The sequence below is a fragment of the Apis cerana genome, linkage group LG7 (genome assembly GCF_029169275.1).
Source record: "Apis cerana isolate GH-2021 linkage group LG7, AcerK_1.0, whole genome shotgun sequence".
Lineage (NCBI taxonomy): Eukaryota > Metazoa > Arthropoda > Insecta > Hymenoptera > Apidae > Apis > Apis cerana.
The window spans coordinates 1905203-1917321 of NC_083858.1; the positions used below are offsets into that span (position 1 = coordinate 1905203).

General features: G+C 23.9%; 1 protein-coding gene across 3 annotated transcripts in view; it reads left to right on the top strand.

The window, feature by feature from the left end:
- Nucleotides 1-3384: 3384 nt before the first annotated feature.
- The window catches only part of LOC107993656 (probable serine/threonine-protein kinase dyrk2), an 84695-nt gene continuing 75960 nt past the window's right edge, over nt 3385-12119 (top strand). For all 3 annotated transcript variants that reach the window (XR_009830674.1, XR_001765133.3, XM_017050184.3), the window contains exon 1: nt 3385-3812. The gene's annotated coding sequence lies outside the window, so the exon portion shown is untranslated. The remainder of the gene's footprint in view (nt 3813-12119) is intronic.

The window sequence follows — 12119 nt, forward strand, 5'->3', positions numbered from 1 at the left end:
ATAAAACGGAACAGGATAAAATGAGAAAAAAATATTGAGAGCAAATAAAGTATAAGTAGACAATTCCCATGGAACGTGTGCGAAAAAGACAAAAAAACAGAAATTCTTCTGATAACCTTTTAGAGATCGAGGAGAAAATTTTCGATAAATAAGCAGCTTTTGAGCAAGGAAGAAATTCTTTTGGAATAAGTACAATAGAAGCCCTTGATAACATTCAATTCTTTTTGTATACTTTCTTCTATGTGATGCTTTAATGGATCAATAATTTTAGAATTATGCTATTGGAACTAATTATTGAAGAATTTTCAAATTTTATAAAATTCCTTGTATCATATTGCATATGATATACAATCCTTTAACATTTTGAATATTATAAAAAGCAAGAATGGATAATAAAGATTTATTCTTTTTTTTTTTAGAATAAATTTCAATAAAAAAATATAATATTCATAATTAATTAAGAATGTATATTGAAAAAAGAATTTTTATCTGAATTATTGTGAAAATGGATTACTCTTTTAAGCAAAATTAATAGATCCTCTTTAATAAGAATTTTAATATAGATGAGAATGATTATAATTGATTGGACAACTTTTTAATTTAAAATTTAAAAATAAATTGTTATAAATAAATCATTTAATAATTTAAATTAAAGTTTACAGATTGTGCAATTTATTAAATGAAATTTGTGGCTGTGTATTTTATGGCGCACAAAATTAATAAATTTTTCATGTAATCAACTGGTTATAAATTTAAATTACTTATAGAAAAAAACTGTCAAAAGATATAATATTACAATCACTTGTATGAATCATTAAAAACTCGATAATATTTTCACAATGAAATATAATATTCTTTTTGTATACAGTTAAACATTCGAATCACTTTTAAATATTTTATTTACTTTAGATAAAATATAATACGATAAAATGAAGAAGCATAAATTGAAATTCACAAAAAAAAAAATTTATAGAATCTCGATATACATTATTATATTATATATTATATGTTATGTTATAATGTTAAAAATAAAATATAAAGAATAATGAATATAAAGAGTGAATTTTCTTTTGTAACTAAATGTAAATGAAAGGTAAAATTATTTATCCATTTATTTATAATTTTATATTTGAATTAACTAATTGATATATATTTCTTTTGTAGATTCGCCTAATCTTTTTTTTTAATATTCTTTTATTCCTATCAAGAAAAAATTATAGAATTAATCAAAAGAAATCCTGTTAATTTTTGAAAAAAAAATTATGATAATTATAAATTATTATTTTCTTAATTTGGTTTTTATAGTACAAAAAAAAATTGTTTTTTCAAAAATTATATTATTTAAAGTATATTAATTTTTATTAGAAAAAAATAATTATATTTATGAACAGAAAATAAAATGAAGAAAATCATGAAGATCAAATCATAGTCACATCAAATTCTAAAACAAATGAAAAGGATATTTTGGGCACAATAATGATGAGTATAATGTTTCTTCTTTAATTTTATTAAAATTAATTTGCTTCTCAAATAATTAAATAATAAATTATTTGTATATAATAATCTTTAATTAACACAATTTAGCACACACAAAATTAATCTCATTTTTTCAAATTATTTTCATGAAATGAGATTTTTTTTCTGTATTATCTTTTTTTTTTCTTTTTTTTTTTTTTGCTTAATTTCTATACAATGTTTGTCATTCAACTCAAGTAACAATTTCTGATTTGCATATTTATTTGTAAAATAACGTCGTAAAATAAAGTTAGTTAAGCACGTCCAATGTTAGTTAAGCAGTTAATTTATTTTTAAAAAGTGTTATACGAGTTGCGAGAAATGTTAACAGTAAATGCAAGTACATAAAATGGTTTTGTAGAAGCATTCGATATTAAAGTTTTAACGAGTCCTCCGCGGTTTCAAAGTGTGACATGCATTGTGAACTGTGTATACATATATCCTTGGGTTTAGTTTCCGTCGGAACTAATTATCGGTTACAGTGATTCGTGGAAAACATGAATCGTGGTAAAGGAAACGTTCCATTATTGGAAAACGGTCGGATACTTAGTCGTTTTGATTAATATTCGTCAATTTATAACATCGTTTTTCCAATAACCATGAAATATGAAGAAAATTTAATATAAATTTAAAATGAATTTAGATCATTTTATCGAATCAATAATAATTAAAATAGCATTTATACGATTTCATATCTTCATTGAAAATTCAACTCTCACGCGTATGTTTATATCAATCTTCTTTAATGCTAATTCTTTTAAATTTGTATTTTTATTTAAATTTAATTTTCTATACGGCGAGCCTTTATTCTACCAATGTTATTCATAGTTCGTGTGAATTCCATTACATAATGAATTTCAATATCAAAATACTAATGCTATTGAGATATATATTATATTTTCATGGTTTTATTAATAAATTCATCATATTTCATGCTATACGTATCTAATATAACGCGATGTAGTCTTGATCATTAATAAAATTGAATATCAAAAATATTATTTTTATATTTTTTTTAATTCTTTAAATTCTTTACGAATATTTTGATATTTTCTTAAAGATTCTTTATTTTTTAATATATATTATAGAATACAAATTGAAAAATACATATAATATTGATATTTTATTATTTTTTGTTTGTATGTTTTCTATATTTGCAATCAATTTTATCAAAAATAGTTTTTTCTCGTTTTAATTGATTGTTTTATTTTCGCGTTGCATTCAATTCTCGTGAATTATTAATTTATCGTGTAAAAAGTTTTCATATGAAAAAAAATAAGCCAAAAGGTATAATTATTTTTTGTCGTGTATTTTATCATCGATTATTTTTTAATATACATTTCTATTATTTATAAAAAACAAACAATTACAACATTAAAAAAACAAACAATTTTAACATTTGGGAGAAAAAAAATTGTATTTATTTTGTAGTATTTTGTAAAAAGTTTTAACGAGACAGATTCGTTGCATTTATTTTTCATGTTTTCGACAAAATCGTATAAATTGTATAAATTGTAAATAAAATAATATATTACGTTGCTAATAGAAAAAAGAAGCTAACATTACATCTCACTTAAAATTGTCTTCATCGAAAAAATATTTATAACCTATTTTATTTAATTCGAATTCAAGATTGACACAATTTTTATATATAACTTCTCTAAATCAGTCTAAATATAAAACGTATTTTATGCAAATACTTATATATAAATAATGCATCGTATTTCATTTCTTGGAACGATATTTGGAACGTTAAAACATTTAGAATTTTAGGATAGACAAATTCAACGAAATTCATAACCTTACGTATCAGACTGTGAACCCTTAGTGGGGGAAGCGGGCACAAGTAGGGATGCCATGAAGTGAGCCTCGCATCGGGGCGGCAGTCGAGGCTCGTCAGTCGACCAAGTAATACGTGTCCTGTTGATCGTCGGTATAAGTGTGTAACGAACAACGTGTACACAAGGATAAACACGAAACGAAAGAAAAAACGTAAAATTTAATAACGTGCAAGCGTGAAAAATAATAATTGTGTTCGACTCGAAGTTTTTACGTTGTTTTTTCGTCTTATTATTACCTCGTACTTTCGATCGTGAGTGTTATCTTTATTTCATTTATTTTATGTGGTATTCCATTCGAATCGAGAATTTGATTAATCGACCGTGTATTACGTATATTGGACACACAATTCCTTTCCCTTTTTATCTATAGAAGAAGAAATTTGCTTTTCGATTCAATAGGAAGAAGGATGAGTAAGAAACGACGTATATGATGCCGTATCGTCGTATCGCGATGAGGTAAGAAACTCTTAATTTTCCATTTTGATTTTTGTTATTATTCTTGTTAAAACACATTGGAACATTGTGCATAATCGCGTGTATACATTTATATAATGTTTGGAAAGGACAACAAGCGAATAATAAGCGAAGTATGATAGATGATTTGTTTTGAAAATTAAACATGGCGGTGGAAGAAAGCGCGCGGTTTTATATGAATTTAAATATATAGGTTTAGTCAGGGCCCGCTAGGGGGACACATTTATCATTAATTTCACATATACATTATATAGATCTGAATTTCATTTGATTATAAAAGAAAAATATTTAGAAATTATAATTCATTATATTTTGTTTTCTAATCTAAAATCTAGGAATTTAACTATAAAAAGTAAATAGATTAGTGTTGACAAATAATGATGTGAAATATAATAATAATTTGATAATATATAGACAAATATAATAAGATTTTAAAGAAACAATTATATTATGATATATTTCTTGTAATTTAAATCAGAAAGACATATTATAAGAAATATTAGATATGTTCACATTCCTCTTTTTCTTTTTTTTTCTTATCCCAATAAGAACAATTTTTTTTCTCGAAATTAGAATTATATTAAAAAGCTTTGCATCAATAATGTCACAGAGAATAATTATCTTAAAGAAAATAAAATATTTAAATAGTATAACGAAATAAAAGCAATTATTACGAAATTAAAACTACTGCATTAAAAGCTTTTCCTATATTTATACATAAAAAAATAGTTTTGTAATAAATTTTATTTTTGAGTTAATAGAATATTATTAAAATACTTAAATTTGATGAATCAAAAAAGAGTTTTCAAATTATTAAATTATTTTTATCAAATATTATTATCAGATAAATTCGATGCAAATATTTGAAAACAAAATTTAAATATAACGGAAACAAAATGTTATGTACGTGAAATAAAAGTTTAATAAAAAAATTAATAATTAAAAATTAAATATTTTTTTGATAAAAAATAAATATATATATAAAAAGATTGCTTTTGCAAAACTGTTTTTTAATTTTATTTAATGTTATAAAATATTATTATCATTATAATTATAATTATAAAACAATAATAATGCTATTTAATTGATGTCATTAAGTTTTGATTAACATACAAGAATAAATTATGGAGTAGTTTAAATTTCATTTATATTTTCATATTTTCTCTATTATGTATGAAAAAATATTAATTTAGTAAAGTATTAATAAAAATTAAATTTCCTCATTATTCCTCATTATTTTAAGAAATGAAGAAATTTAATCCAATTATAAAACTGAAAATTTGTTATCATCACTTACGATCCAACAATATCATTTAATAATCAAGTTGATTATTTCGAATCAGTAGCTTTTTCAAATTACCTAAAATTGTTTAAAATTTTTTTATTTCATTTGATCTTTTGACAAATATAAAAATCGAAAAATAGAATAATTGAAATAGAATATGAAAACATATAGAGAAAATATAAAAATAAAATATTTTTTTTCTAAATTTTTCATAAATTCTTTTATTTCGAATTCCATAAATTTTTTGTCGGGGACAAAATTCGAAATACCATGAATTTTTATCAAACATAAAATAAAAAAAAAAAAATTTGAAATATTACAAACTTTTTTCTACGCACTATCCATGTACAATATAACATTTTAAAACTCGAAATACCGCGAACTTTTATCAAAATTTAAAAAATAAGAATAATTTTTATTTATTATTCTACACAATATTCTTTGTCAAAGAACAATTATATTAAATATCAAAAACTTGTGTCATAAAATACAAGATTTTTTTCCCCGATCCACGATCCAAATCAAATTACTCAACGAATAAATGAATTATTCAAAAGTTCGGCGCAAATTCACGTTTCACCTCGAAAGGTAAATTCGTTCGAATACTTGCATCATGTTACACGATAAAACCGTAATTAAGAGGCCTTGTCTCTGCTGACAAGGTATCTCGCGTGACTGGTTAAATCTCTGGATATCATTAGTTAACTATGTAAGTATGTACTCTTTACTCTTGTACAGATTCTGTTTGGCACTAGGAAACCCTGGAATATAAGCGGGGAACGTATTGCGACTGGTTCGTGGGCGTTACTTTCTTGAATGTGCGGAAAAACTTGTTAAAATCGATGCGTACAAGTCTTTGCGAGATAATTTGAAATTAAAACATTACCAAAGATTAATGATTAATATTACAGAAATACGTTTTTGAAGGAAAATTGGGATATTGATTCTTGTAAAGAGACGTTATAAGGATTTAAAGGAGGATAAAAAAAATGAGAGATCGTTGAAAAATTGAGAGGGATTGTTTATTAAGAAAAAAGAATTATTAATTCTTAAAAATTGATATATAAGAATTAATTTAAAGAAACATCGTTTGTAAAGGAGAAAGAAGTGTTAATTTTTAAAAATTGATATTAGGTTTTTGAAGAAAGAGTTGAAAGCAAGAATATAATTTTGAAAAAAACTCGAAAGTTAATGTTTGATATTATGAAAATATTAATAATCTTAAATTTTTAAAAAAGAAATAAAAGATAAATATCTTAATTGTAGGATTTAGAAATTATTATATGAAAAATAGACATTATTCGAGAAAATTTTATAAAGGTATTTCGTTCTAATTTCAAATTTTATAAATAATTTTTTGTAAACGTTTAATTATTAAAAAATAATACATTATAATGATAAATAAATTATACTAATAATATTAATAATACTAATAAATAAATTATAAAATTATTTGTTGATTAAATAAGAATTAAAAATCATAATTTCCTTTTTTTTTTTTTTTAAATTTATTACGAAACATAATATTTTCCTCCCTATGTTGTTTAATTTTTGAATTTTGTATGGTTAAAGAAACATTGTCTGAATTTTTATATAAATACCGACCAAGGGAATATTTAGTTAGAATGAATGTAAAATAAATTTTCCGAGTATTTCTCGGTGAAAATTTCCATTCACTGCGCGATATTTCCATGTTTGCAACATGTTGCGATTCGCATATATATATATAAAAAACAGATAAATAGAACAAATTGCGTTTCTTTTATTCGAGAAAAAAAAACTATACATTTCGTGATCTATCAATTATTTCGTTTCGATGGGTTTTGAATAAAGAAAAATTCTTGCTTATTTTCGATTCGTGTCGAGAAAATGTATTGCCACATATATAAATTTGATTAAAATCGGCGAACAGTGGGAACTCTGTAAACAATGGAATAAATTTCTCTTGTAATAGATCATCTTATATCGAATGCTTGCATCACTATCTTTTTTCCTTTTTCATATTGTTTCACATTTGTCGAAAAGAATAATTGGATTTTTCATAATAATTCCATTTTTATCGTTGTTGATCAGTTTTAATTGTCTCCTTTCGTTTGTTTATTGTCCATGTTTTCTTTTGCCATCGTCGTTGATTTTTATTTTTCTCTTCATGTTATTTATTGTAAATTACATATTAGCATTTGAATCGAATTATTTTCTAACACAAAATTCTTCTCGAAAATCGCTTCTGTCACATTTTATGTTCTTTTACCATTTCTAAGGAAATGGTAATTTCTAGAGGAATTGGATCCTATGACTATTGGAAGAAACCACAAATTGACACCGCATCTGTTCACTAACACCAAATTACACACGCCTACGTCTCGATACGTGATGCACGAAAATAAACTGTTACGTGTTTTTGTGCTTTATGCATTTTTAATTAGTCACGCTTTATTTGCCAGCACGAAAGTTTCTCAGGCAAAAAAACTTAACATCTCGATGTTCTTGTCGATACTTTCGAGCGTTCTCGTGAGAGGAAAATCGATGGAATCGAAGACGAAACTCGATGATGAGTGTTTGAATTTTTTATCAGAATTGGACGTCAATTCAGTTACATTATTAATTAAGTTTCTTTCGTCGTTTTTATTGGGATTTATTGAGGCGAAACTTCGATCTTTTTTTTCTTTGGAACGAATATACATATTAAATTTTTTCTCGTTGTATGATTCGCCAAATCCGAAACGTTGAAATTAAACAAATATTATATAAAAATTATCTCAATAATTAATTTTCAACAATTTTAAAATTTATATCGAAAAATCTCATTCTTATTATATCTTATCTAATTAAATTAATTCGAAATTTCCTAAATTTCGTTTTTTGAGATTAATAAAATAAAATTAATCAATAATGTATAAGAATTTTTTTTATTAAAATCACATGATATAAAATCTCCTTTTAATAAAAAAAATTTCATGTTTGGCATGAATGAAAATCTCGAAAATTATTATTGCGTTCCCGAACCGGAATTTTATATGAATTCCAATGAAATAATATTTAGTTACTGCTAATATACGATTTAAAAATAAATAATCAAAAACTTTTTTTTTATTTCAATTTTTATTAATTTACAGTGAATTAAGCTGGACTTCAAATTATTTTTATCTAACTACTGGCGTGATCGAAGGAAATAAGTCACTACCGAAAAAAGCGATCGTCGACCGCAAATTATCGTTAAAACTTTCTTTCAGACACGCTATATTCGGACTTTTATACATTTTATTATATACAGTACAATGGCTCACGAAAGTATTGGATCATTTTTTGCAAATAAAACTTGTAATAATAAGATATATTTAGATTTAGAATTCCGAGATTATTGTTGAAATTATATATATATAAGACAAGAATATCGAGATAATTTGAGAGAGGATTTTTAAAGATTCGATATTTTTTTTTTAAATATAATTCTATAATAATACTAGATAAAAAATTTAAATATAGAAAATATTTAGATTTTTAGTATTTTTATCAAACTATTGTGAAAAATATTTCCAGGCAACATTTTATTCGAAACATAATGATTCGAATTTTGAATATGGATTTTATTAAATCCATCTAATTCATTATATTCTATATATATATACTCTATATATATATGCACAAACTTTAATGAAAATCAGGATTTTTGGATTAGATGAATTTCTTTGGAAGATGTTTCAATATTTATGCAAGTTACCTTATAATATGATATCATAGATTTGTACATAGTGGACCTTAATAAACTTTAATAAGCCTTAGTAATCTTTGTAAAACTTAAGTAACTACAGTTTTATGAATATTAAAATCAAAACGAATATTTCGAAAAAAACGAGTACAATTTTTAATAGTAAAAATAAATTTTTTATCTTTTCATCCTCAGTTTTGTAATTAAAAAATTATACGTATCAAAAATTTTAGGATTAACTGAGTTGAGATATAGTTAGAGAACGATAGAAAATAGAAAAAAATTTTGTATCAGGCAAAATTAAAATTATAAGCGATTTGGAATCGTTTATAACACGATGTGAAATAAAGATGTTTCGCAAAGATTTCAAGGTCATTTTTATCTTTTTAAATAGAACCCACTAACGAACTTGCGAAAAGATCATGATACAGAGTGATAGAGCTTGTTAACCTTCTGAACGGTGGATTTCTTCATATATTTGTATCCTTAAGCAGTGAGTTTGTTTTTTCATATATTTATATAGCATGTTTAAATGTAGTTTCGTTTTTTTCAAAATTATTTGCATAATTTATTAAAATAGCAATTTTTCTACGTTTAAAGAATGTGAATAATATATAAAAAAATAAAAATATACAATTTAGTAAGTTAAACAAATTAGTAAAATATAAATACAATTCTTAGTAATTAAATAATTATTATTATTTTCAAAATATAATTAACATGTTTAAATAACATGAATAATATATCAAAGTATCCATCAAATTCATAATATTTACATATATTAAAGTAATTATATTCATAGTATATATAATAGATCAATTTAAGCATGGATTAGCTTTAAACATCATATTTTAATTCTTGATAAAAATATAAAATTTATAAAAGTTTTTTAAAATTTTAATTAATTTTATTTAATTTTAACATATATTTCAACCATAATCATCAGACTAATCAAGCTTTTGCAAATAAGAGTTTCCAATAATTGTACATTCTCTTGACATTAAATATATAAAAGATCAACCACGACAAAAAGAAATTTGAAAAATCAAATGGAATTCTCCATGATCAAAAATTGTTCAAAAAACAGAATGGAAACATTTATAAATTTCATGATTATATAACGAAGACATCTTCGAATATCGAAATCCTATAAAAGAGAATACTGACCTTTCTTCATATTTTCCTAGATTTTTCTAGATCTTCTCTGTCATGTACATTTCTAAATTGCCATTTATATAATATTCTAACAGATGGATCGGGATATTAGTCGTGATTTATTTTGCTTTCCTTTCGTTTACGTAACCAAATTATTTGCAGTCACAACGACCTCGCAGAAAGATCGTTGATTCCTCGAAAGGAAACGACTCATCCATTTCGAAGATTTTTTTTCACGTTTCTCTTTCTTTCACCTTTCACAGTTTCGTCGTTCGTTCTCTTTGCACGGTGTATCGATTTATAATAAAACCGAGTACGAAAAAATAGAGGATTGACCGACGACATGACACTTTTGCGTGTTTCCATTTCCATTGGTTGGGATTAAAGAAATAAAATTATTATCTTTGAAAAAAAGAGAAATTGGTTTCTCGGATTTAATTTGAATTTGTGCAGATTTTTTTTTTCTTTTTTGAGTGATTAAGATTGTTTTTTGAAGTTTTTTTTCAGATTATGATAATGAGTTACAGATTATATGTATATATTAATTATTATTATTATTTATTTTTTTTAGATGATGGGATGTTATTTTTAAAGAATAAGTATTATTTTAAAAATAAAAAAACTAAAGGAATTTAGATTTCGTTATTTTGTCTCTCGTTCGAAATTTCTTTGTAGAAATAAATGTACACGATATAATTAAGCTTTGGTCTTTAAAAGAAAAAAAAGAGAATTGCATTCTTTCACTTTGAGAGTAAATGATTGAAAGGTTGATGTTATTTTAAGGATAGAAAAAATTAAATGACGAGTCAAAAGAGAAAAGTTATTTTTTAATTTTTTTAAATTTTAATTTATATCACTATTTTGAAACATTTCTAGATAAGTAATTAATTTCGGATAGATAATAATCTCAAGATAATAATCAATAATCTTAATAATTTGAGATAAAAGAAAATTGATTTCTTATATTTTTTTTAAATTTTTTTTAATTCAAAATAGAACACTGACGTGAATTTTTTTTTAAGTGTGAAATCATTGTATAAATTTCATTGTATAAATTTTACCAAAAAGTTGCATATTTTTCTTGACAGATTTATAAAATTGTTGAAGAGATTAAGAAACAGATTTAATTAATCATAATTAAAAAGTTATGAACTTAAAACATAATAACACGTATTTTAAGTTAATCTCTTTATTTATTTTTTATTCTTCTCGTTTAATCCATTCTTTTCTAATTAAAACAAAGCTCTTAAACTTCTAATTGAATAACCATGCCGAGGCTGTTTTTATCAACCAGATTTATGAAGATAAATCCATCCTTTAGAATCAGACGACATCCTTTGTTTATACGTTAAATTATTCCTGGATAATAAACGCTTTCAGGAAGTAATGAGAGAAAATTCGTGACATTGTCACGGGGGAAAGAATTTCAAGAGCACAAGACGCGTTTATAAATTAATTTGAATAACAAATTATTTTTTTAATAACAATAAATAATTATTTTCTTCTCTCCAATTACTTGTTTTTACAGTAAACTTTAAATATTTAAATCAATTGTTTGTTCATTGTAGTATATTAAATAAAATTATCATACTACTCTATTTTACTCTGTATCACATAATTATTCATAATAATCCTATATTTAAAAAAAAAATTAAAAAAAAAAAAGATATTAATTTCCATAATTCGAACATGAAAAAAAGAAATATACTATTCATCAATTAAGCATTATATGATTATCCACTACTCCACGAATCGCTCATAATGTACAATATAATCCATCATTGACTTCTATCAATCGATAATAATTCTAATTCGAGATCAATCTCCGTTCGATCGAAAAATAAAACTGTAAATAAGGATAACGTGATCCGTATGTATGACGCTCTACAGGGGGCAGCCGATCGAATATCGTTCAATTATCAATGAATTACGTCATTCGGCCACTTATTCGATAGCAAATGTCAAAACATTGGAAAAAAAAAAAAAAAAAGAAAGAAAGAAAGAAATGGAAGGCCTGTCCGTTCGAGTGACGCAAATAAATCATGCACAATTCTCCGTGTTAATCTTCGTTTCACGTAGGGTGACTGTACTCCTCGCTCGAGGAGTACAAAAAGAAGAAAAAGCTCGGTGACAGTGGAGA